Below are 9,009 nucleotides of genomic sequence, written 5' to 3' on the forward strand. Positions count from 1 at the left end.
CAAAAATACAATGAAAATAAAGTGAAGAGAATTGCAACTTTAATGTTTCTATGCCTACATCTTTACTGGTGCTATTGGTATCAACATTTTTGTGAGTGAGATACTCCGAGAGTTTTTCAATCCTCGCAATCGACCGATTGTTCTTACTTTTTGTAATGTAATTAGATAACAGTAATCACCAAAAAAAGAAACAGATAATTAAAAATATATCAGCTGTTGTCGTTCCAGTACAATTTAGTAGGTAAAAAAGATGAAACAAAAAAAACGCCAGCCTTGCCGTCCCATTACTCCTGAGGGGTAATGCCGAGACCAGGATTCGAACCTGGGTTATTGCGGCCACAACGCAATGTCCTAACCACTAGACGATCACGGCGAGATACCTGGCTGACCATGCAGGGCACGCGTAGTATATGGATATATATAGTACTAAGAAAAGCACGGTTAAATAAAATTCATAATTTGTACAATAAAATGAAAATTACAATATAGATTTAAAATGTGCTGGTACTCTATCGAATTTCACTTTTTATGTGCAGAGTTAAATATTGCATCATCATTGACCTCATTTTGAACCCATTCCAAATAACCTTTGGCCTCTGCTCACGTGAGCTTCATTTGTGAGACTTAAAATGTAGAAACCTAACAGGAAGCGGCAAGAAATAGCCCTGCAGGGTCTGTGTGTAAAGTTTGGACTGAAATGATGTGGTCCACTTTTACTTGCTTGCATCATTGTAACACAGTGATAACTACAGTGATAACTATATTGGAGAGCGCCCCCTCAGTCAAGCAGAGAAGTGAAGGGCAGACCTGGAGCCAAGGTCAGGCAACTAACCAACTGGATCCATACTGCGGCCCGCGGAATGGGGTCAGGGTGGAACCGAAGGTCCAGGCTTGAAAGAAGAGGGCAGAGAGAGGCTGATAGTTGTCTGTGTTTAAAGGTACACCCCGACACATTTCGACCCGCAAAATCTAAAAATTTCAACTTGGGAGCGGGATGGGGGGGGGGGGGTTCGATCAATGAAATGCAAACTTTTAAAGCGATCCCTCCGTCCAAAATTATTTTTCTACAATATGACCCTCCCCGAATTCATCAGCTGTAAAACTTGCCCCCCCCCCCAAAAAAAATCATTCATCTGATTAGATTGATTAACCCTCAGTACCCCAAGACCCCGGCTGGGTCGGAGTTGGCATTTGGAATTACCACGTGGCATGACGTCTGACTTCTGAAATAATCAAACTGTCCTCCATAACTATATATTTTTAGAATCATCATAAAGCACTTGTCCCAAAAATATGCAGATTATGGTCATGTGGCCTCATTAAATATTCGAAATGGCCACCAACATATCAAAATTTGTATTTTTTCCACTTCCATTAATTTTCTTTTTTCATAGGTGATCCTCATTAATTCATCATTTCCCATTACCAAACCATTGGTTTCTGACGCTACACATCTAATAACAGTTACTCTGAAGAAAATGAAACAGAAATGCCCGCATTCTTGTGGCTAAATACTTTGTACTGCACCGTCTTATCAATGGTGTTGATTATCACCTCTGCGCATGCGTTTAAAAGACGGCTGGATAGTTGTTGAAAGTTCTGGATAGAGAGATAATTCTCTGGTGCAATACAAAGTATTAAGCTACAAGAATATAATTGTCTGCACAGATGAAACTGCATCATTATAGAAATGTCTGCAGTATGTTGTTTTCAAAGTGCAGTATGTAAAACCTGGTTAACTTTCCTATTTTGTTTTCTCGACTACAATCACATACAATATAACTCGTTCTGTCTTAACTCGCATTTTTGCTATCAAACAAGCTACTCTAAAGAAAATAAAAGAAAAACGTCCGCAGTATATTTTTTCAAAGTATTTTGTGTGAAGCCCTTTTTTTACATTTTGTAATACACCCTCCTCCCCTCCAACGTTATACTTGGAGACAACAAATAGGAGCATTTACAAGGTCCCATTGATCTCACACTGATACACAGGCGCTACACCACTGTCCTCCGACCGGTGAATGAACAGTTGACAGAAAATAGAATGGCTTGTCATCAATCAGTCAAAGTGACTCATCAGACCCGAGTCGTACGAAAGATGCAGTTTACCTCAGTGAACTTGGCAGTCAAAGTGTTTCATCAGAATAACTGAAAGCCCTTGTCCCATTGGTGTTGTTGTGTATATTTGTTAATCCTGTTTGTTCAGATGTAATTACAAAGTCCAAACATCTTTGCAAACACTCCATATAACACCATATTTTCAAAAATGGAGCTATTTCCTCCCATTTTTTCAAAGTGTTAATTATAAAAGTTATATCGTGAACATTGCCATGACACTTATTTGGTCAACTTGTAAAATTTTATTTTTGTGAACAAAAGTGCTCTTTTCTACTTGTTATCCTGATCAGACAAAATAAAGTCATTTTCATGTTCTGTTTCATATATACTTTTTGGTCAAATCTGTTGTTTTTGTCCTAATTCAGTACAAACCCTTGTAAAATTTGACCCCGCCAAACCGTCGAAATTTGACTCCCAATGTTTTGTAAAAGTGACCCCCCCCCTGATTTCCACCACTTCCCCTTCCTCTTTAAAAATGAACGCCCCCTTACCTATTAAATTTTGTGGACTTCTGGAATGTGTAGACAATATTGAATTTCCAGCCTATTTTGTAATCAGATCGACGAAGTAATCCACAGACATTGAGTCTCTCAACGCCTCGTTTTCTGTAGAAATCGTTAAATCTAACTGACAAAAATTTGGTTTGCTCAGGAATTTAAACTATCAATGTAAAATTATTCCTTTTTATGAAAAATACATGGTGACTTAGTTCTTGACTTAGAGAGGGGAAAGTTAAAAGTTTCCTGGAGCAAAGGACGGTCAGACTTTCAAAATGTTAATTTACGGCCGGGTGTGTGTGTTCCCCCCTTTAAAGGTATTTCCCCCTCTATAGTTGGTAGTAAGGCCTAACAATCTGCAGCAAAACGCTTGGCCATATATCCTAAAACAACCTAGAGTCTGAAAGAATCGGACACCTTGAAAGAAATGTGGATAGAGGGCATGAGTGATGAGTAAAGTATCGTTTGGGAAAGACAATTGACTCCTGGTAGGTTCTGCTCTGTTCAATTTGAATGTCAGAGCCGAATGAAAGGGGACCACCTACAATCACTGTGGGAATCAAAGGCGGATTCACTTTGTTTTTGTAAACGGCATGTTTCCAGAAACATTTATCCGAGATAAAAACTGGCAAAAAAACAATAACATAAACTGCAAAAAATTAGTATTCATAGCGTACATCAAAAGGATATAACTCCCTATTGGAAGGTGTATATTTATCGGACATGGGACAAAGTCCATTGTAGACGCTTCAGGCCTGTTCCCACACGTGTCAACGTCTTACAAGTAGTTGTCGATAAATCATGATGATGAATCCATCTTGATGATGACATCATATTGACATGACCGAAGGGAGCGTGAGCTTTGACCTATGTTGTTGATACCTCTGGAACGACGATGCAGTATGCAAACTTTGGCAACTGTCCTTCGCTCCCACAGAGAATTATCGACGTGTTATACTGGCAAAAAGCTATATAACTTTTTCGTCATTTTTGTATCAGAAAACATGTACATTTTCTTTCTTTCCTTCTTTTTGTCGAAATCGAGAGTATCAAGCTAGCCAACGTGACGCATTTACAGCATTGTGTACAATTAGCCGGGTGAATAAGTCCTTTGCACAGATGAATTATTCAGTTGTCAACAGTAACATAGAACATTACATGCATAAGGTCTGTGTTGACAAATTGAATGCTAGGCATTTCAAATCGATCTAGAACATGTAGGAGACTGCACTTCACACACAGAATATTACCATGTAAAGTACTGAAAGTGCATAAAAATTAAATTTGATGGAGTTTTTGGTTTGGGAAATAGGTTATAGCAATCACAGTCCCTCTTGGATAGAGGGACTGTGAAGCAATGTACTGAAAATCACACCCACTGCAACTGGGCAAAAAAGTATCAAACTGACTGAGAAGCTGAAGAAATGCGTCCCTTTTGATTTGTTTGCATGATTATGTTTCCATAGAAAAAGCAACGGGAATGCGTTTAGACTTTGACGACTATCGACGATCCTTTACCCCTTCACCACCATTTCCGGCCAAAACCCATTTTATCAATAGCGACTGAGGACCTGTGACGATTTTGGATGTGATTTTAGGAAAATTAGGGAGAAATTTAGGGAGAAAATTAGGGAGAATGTGTTAAAAATCCTGTTGTTGTGTGTTGCAATCAATCGTGCTTCAGGTATCAACATTTATAGCGGTAGTTAAAATACATAATTAGACTCTCATTCGGTAAGTCAGCCAGTTAACTCGCCATGATCGTCTAGTGGTTAGGACATTGCGTTGTGGCCGCAATAACCCAGGTTCGAATCCTGGTCTCGGCATTAACAGGTGTAATAGGACGGCAAGGCTGACGACTTTTTATATCACATTTGTCAAGAACGGACATTGCTACCATTTGACGAATATAGAAAAATAAACGGGTCAGTTTTTATCAGTAATAAACAGTTTGCCTCCATTTTTTTCATTTTCTCTAAATCTGGAGAGTTGATGGTTTCTCTCCAAGGAATGCCCTTCCAGAAATGTAATGTCGACATGAGTCATGGGCAACTACTCAAGTTGCCGTTAAAACTCTCCTCGATGAATACTAATTGGCGGGAAAGGCACTTGACGCTTCCTTTCTCCCTCCCTCCCTCCCCCTCTCTCTCTCGGAGCACAGTCGTTATATTGACTGTATGGTATTCAAAAAGTTGACAATTATTTTCGAAGATTCTGAAACTTGATAGTTGATTGAGCAAACAAAATCTTTTAAATTGGCTCACAACCATTTCAGATCGTGCTCGTAACTGAACGGTTCAGATTAGCTTCCGTGTCTACAGGTAGTCGTTGTTGGACAATTATCCAGAATCGATGACGTTCGTCTTTAGATCTTAAAGCAAGGCTTGCCAACTTTTCAAAGTTCTTTGCAGAAGTCTACGATTAGGGAGTGGGTAAGGGAGTGAGCTACTCAGTAGATCAAGTGTTTGAAATTAAAACGCTTAATTTGGATAGTTATTAATTATTAAAACAACCTGAGATCGACATGCGTCAGGTCAGCATGAAGTGAGACATCAGCTTGGCTTTCAGTGTCAGAAACGTTCAAAGTGTTTGCGTCGACGTGTTTTGAAGTCTCTTTCTTTTATCCTCAAAAGTTAATACATTTCCTGTCGCAAGATATCGGAAACAGGAGATTAAAGGTATACTGTCACCTGTTCCAATTTTGCCACAGTTACCATGGAAAGAGAAAATCTAAACAATCACAGATTTTAAGCGGGTGGCCGCTTTTTAAAAACAGCGCCCTCACATGGGCATTTTGAATACCAAGGAAGGCCCCTTTGACCATATATGGGCATATTTAGATTACAGGTGGCTGTATACCTTTAAAGGGACTTTACGATTTTCAAAGTCACCTGAAACATCAATAACATATATATCTACGGTTTGTCGGAAGAACAACTTTCATTTATCACAGCTTACCTGCATATTTCACATTCAAGGTTTTGTATTTCATATCGAGATAAAGCGATGCAGAGAATAAGAAATACTTAATGTTACATTTTGCTTGTGTCTATCGTTGCTGTCAACAATTTGTGGTGGAGGGACCGTCACCTGATTCTACCTCTGTTGTGTATTTTATGATAGCGCCCCAGCCACTACAGAACATACGAGTCATCAATATTAGACATGTACACTTCTGGCTTTCGCAGTGTATCGAACCACAAGCGGCTGTGATTCTATCTATGAAACAAGATTTTCAAGCTTTATTTTTGTAATTTTGTGACGAAAATCAAAACAACACATCATTGCAATTTAAATCGTATTGCGACAACGACCCAGTTTTCAATCCATCGGTGCTGGGATTAGTTCCATTGACATTGACCATTCCACGTGGCAATATCATTTCGTTTTCTTTGAAAACAATAACTATTATTAAATTAATCTGTTCTTTAGTGTGTTAAGTAATCTGGCACACTTCCCTTGCTAAGTTGCTGTATAAACTTGTTATCCTTGACTGACGTTCGGCATATAGGGATGATAAATCTTTATGTAACCGATCGATTTACATTCTGGTTTTGTTCTTTCGTGTCACTCTCTCAAACTGAAAACTTGCACCCTCAATTTTTCCTCTAGCACTTCCATTCACGATTCTGTGTATCATCTACACTATCTTTGGTCAAGTCCGCGAAGCATGTTTAAATAGCTGCCATTCAGCTTGCATCTCAAATAGGTAGGCAGCGACATGAATTCATTTGACCACAGCCACAACACTGGCTTTAGGGCTTGTAGGCTGCGTTGACGAGTCAGAGACGAGTACACATGCTATTAAGCAGGAAATTTCAAATTGTACGGATTTCAGGGGCTTTCATAAACACACGCACAAGCAGGCATGATTTGTTGTATGGTTTTATTTGCTCAACAGACTATTCCACTGTGTCTGGTGTGGATCTCTGTTACAATGGAATTACATGGGAATATCCCAATTATTGTTTCTGAACAATGGTTACACATGAGCTAACATTAACATAATTATTTTTTTTAAATTGTTATTTATTTTCAAGTTTGCACCATATCGGGTGCACATTGATTTTCAGTATGTCATTGTTCAAATACCAGTTTTACATTTCTGACTGGGTTAGGGGCAACATCAAAAGTTCAATATAATAAATCTAACTTAATTGCTTAAGTTTGGCTCAGACCCCCCCCCCCCCCCCTTCTAACTTAACTGACCTAAAATTGAAAAACATTGCGGACTCATACCCTGTACTAATTCTTTCAAAACGACGTACCAATGTACCATTGAATTAAATAAAAATTGAAAACCATTATAAAGTAACAAAAATACAGGTGACTGGATCGGTTTAGCGTACAGAAATCAGCCTTGAAATCGTAAAATTTGCCATAAAGACGTTAAATCGTTTTTGACTGCACAGAAATTAATTTGGCCAAAACCCCCCACCCCCAAACTTAAGCAATTAAGTTTTTTTTCAAACATCGATCTTTTGACGTCGCCCCTTACAAAGCATGGACATACCATCAACGTACCCTCTTCCTCTGAACTTAATCACCATGAATTTTGTAATTTCGATTGTAAATTCTTTGTGAACACTTCTTCTTTTAACCTTTGATATCCCATTCTGGTTGTTCTAGTGACTGTAGAACAGATTGACTGTAATCGCATTTGACCTCTGACCCTTGACTTCTAAGTACAAAGGTCACACTCTATGTCGGTAGGGATGTCAAGTCGGGGGGACACAGGGTAAAAGGTGCAGCATAAGGGTTGTGATGAGGGTAGGTAAATTCATCCAAATAGAAGACACTTCAACTCTTTGATTATGCATGCTTTTCACCACCCTTTCCTCCGAGTCACCAAATATTGGCACAACCGTAGAGTTGTCTCTGACAAAGTTGGAACTCTGTACAGAGAAACAGGGGTGATATGGCTCACAGGGTACCTGTGATCACACACTGGAGGCACTGAGATGACTCTTTATCAAGCAATCGAACCAACAAAGCTAACACACATGGAGTTAAAAAATGTTTCAAAAGAAACGTTGAAGGTCTATCTACACTAAAATCTATGACACAGTAACCTCCAACCTCTGACCTACGACTCTTATATTATCTATGTACATAATTATCTGAAACAGAAAAGTAGACTATGACCCTGACATTTTTCTTTACATCTATGTACATCATATTTTTGACCCTGAAGGCTAACAGCTACCGCATTGATAAAGGAAGGCTAAAGGGGAGTTCTTATGTGGGAAATGTACATCTGAACTACCGTAGCGCACTGTTAAACAAAAATCCCCTCACTGTTTCTGATTTAAAAAGTTCTGAATATTGCAGTATTCCTCCTGTAAGGTATTGCAGTATTCCTCCTGTAAGGTATTGGTTAAGTATGATGTATAACGACTTGTCAACCAATCAAAAAATACAGTGCTAAAATACAAGATTTTCTGCAAATGAATGATGGGATTAAAACTTCATTATTAGAGACAAAGCACTCTGATGAGTATACATGACAGCTACACAAGGTGTTTAACCCTTTGAGACAGTAATTTTTCCAACCAAATTTTAATGCAACATATTACCAATTTTTATGAATTTTTCTGAAATTTTTTGTTAATTTTAGACCCAATGGACATCACTTTTCATTGGCTACAGTTTCTCATCAAAATTTTGGCAAAAATATGAAAAAAATTGACTGGGTTATATTTTATAAAGGTGACCAAAATTGACTTTGGCGCTCAAAGAGTTAATGATGTAGTGGAGATTGGATGTTCTACAGTGGGTACCTGTTTATCATTAGTACGATGGACTTGTGAGAAAAGAAAAAAAAGAGGCAAATGTGTCAATTTCTTTTTTAAACCCTGTCGATTACAGCTAACAATACTGGTCTTATTGCAAAATCTCCAAGACACAGTGATTGGAAAATGTATTCAAGTCAATCATGATGACTCTTCTGTATGCTATTACCTCTACTACTTTTTAAAGAGGAAAAGTGCAGAACACTGACTGGTTGGGCATGCACAGGGAAGGAACTGTGTCATTCATTGATGTCAAACCTACAATGAAATGGTAATTTAGGAATAATCGAACTCCCACGAGAGATGACATTTATTTCATTATACTAACCCTCAAATGCTTGTGTATCAACAGGCGTTTCCTTTCTTCAACCCTTTTTTTTCCATACTTTGCATTCTTTTAATTGCATGATTAAGATTCAAGCCGGACTGGTTTGACAACAATGAGTATTGCTATACCTCTGATAAAGATCTCGGACAAGGAAACCACAGCGACATTTCTCACTGGAAAGTTCAGCCGTGAACTGACTGGAGGGTGTACATTGCCTGAACACTCTCCCCATGGTAAAGGGGTGCTGGGTGAATCAAGTTGACCATGAAAATTA

At 38.5% G+C, this 9,009-nt stretch overlaps 2 non-coding genes across 2 annotated transcripts; one reads left to right on the forward strand and one right to left on the reverse strand.

Moving 5' to 3' along the window:
• Window positions 1-301: 301 nt before the first annotated feature.
• Trnah-gug (transfer RNA histidin (anticodon GUG)) lies at window positions 302-373 on the reverse strand. The gene has a single exon. It is a non-coding gene; the product is annotated as a tRNA-His (tRNA).
• Window positions 374-4,369: 3,996 nt separating this feature from the next.
• Window positions 4,370-4,441, forward strand: Trnah-gug (transfer RNA histidin (anticodon GUG)). The gene has a single exon. It is a non-coding gene; the product is annotated as a tRNA-His (tRNA).
• The last annotated feature ends 4,568 nt before the right edge of the window (window positions 4,442-9,009 follow it).

This window comes from Ptychodera flava, chromosome 20 (genome assembly GCF_041260155.1).
Source record: "Ptychodera flava strain L36383 chromosome 20, AS_Pfla_20210202, whole genome shotgun sequence".
In the NCBI taxonomy this organism is placed as follows: Eukaryota; Metazoa; Hemichordata; class Enteropneusta; family Ptychoderidae; genus Ptychodera; species Ptychodera flava.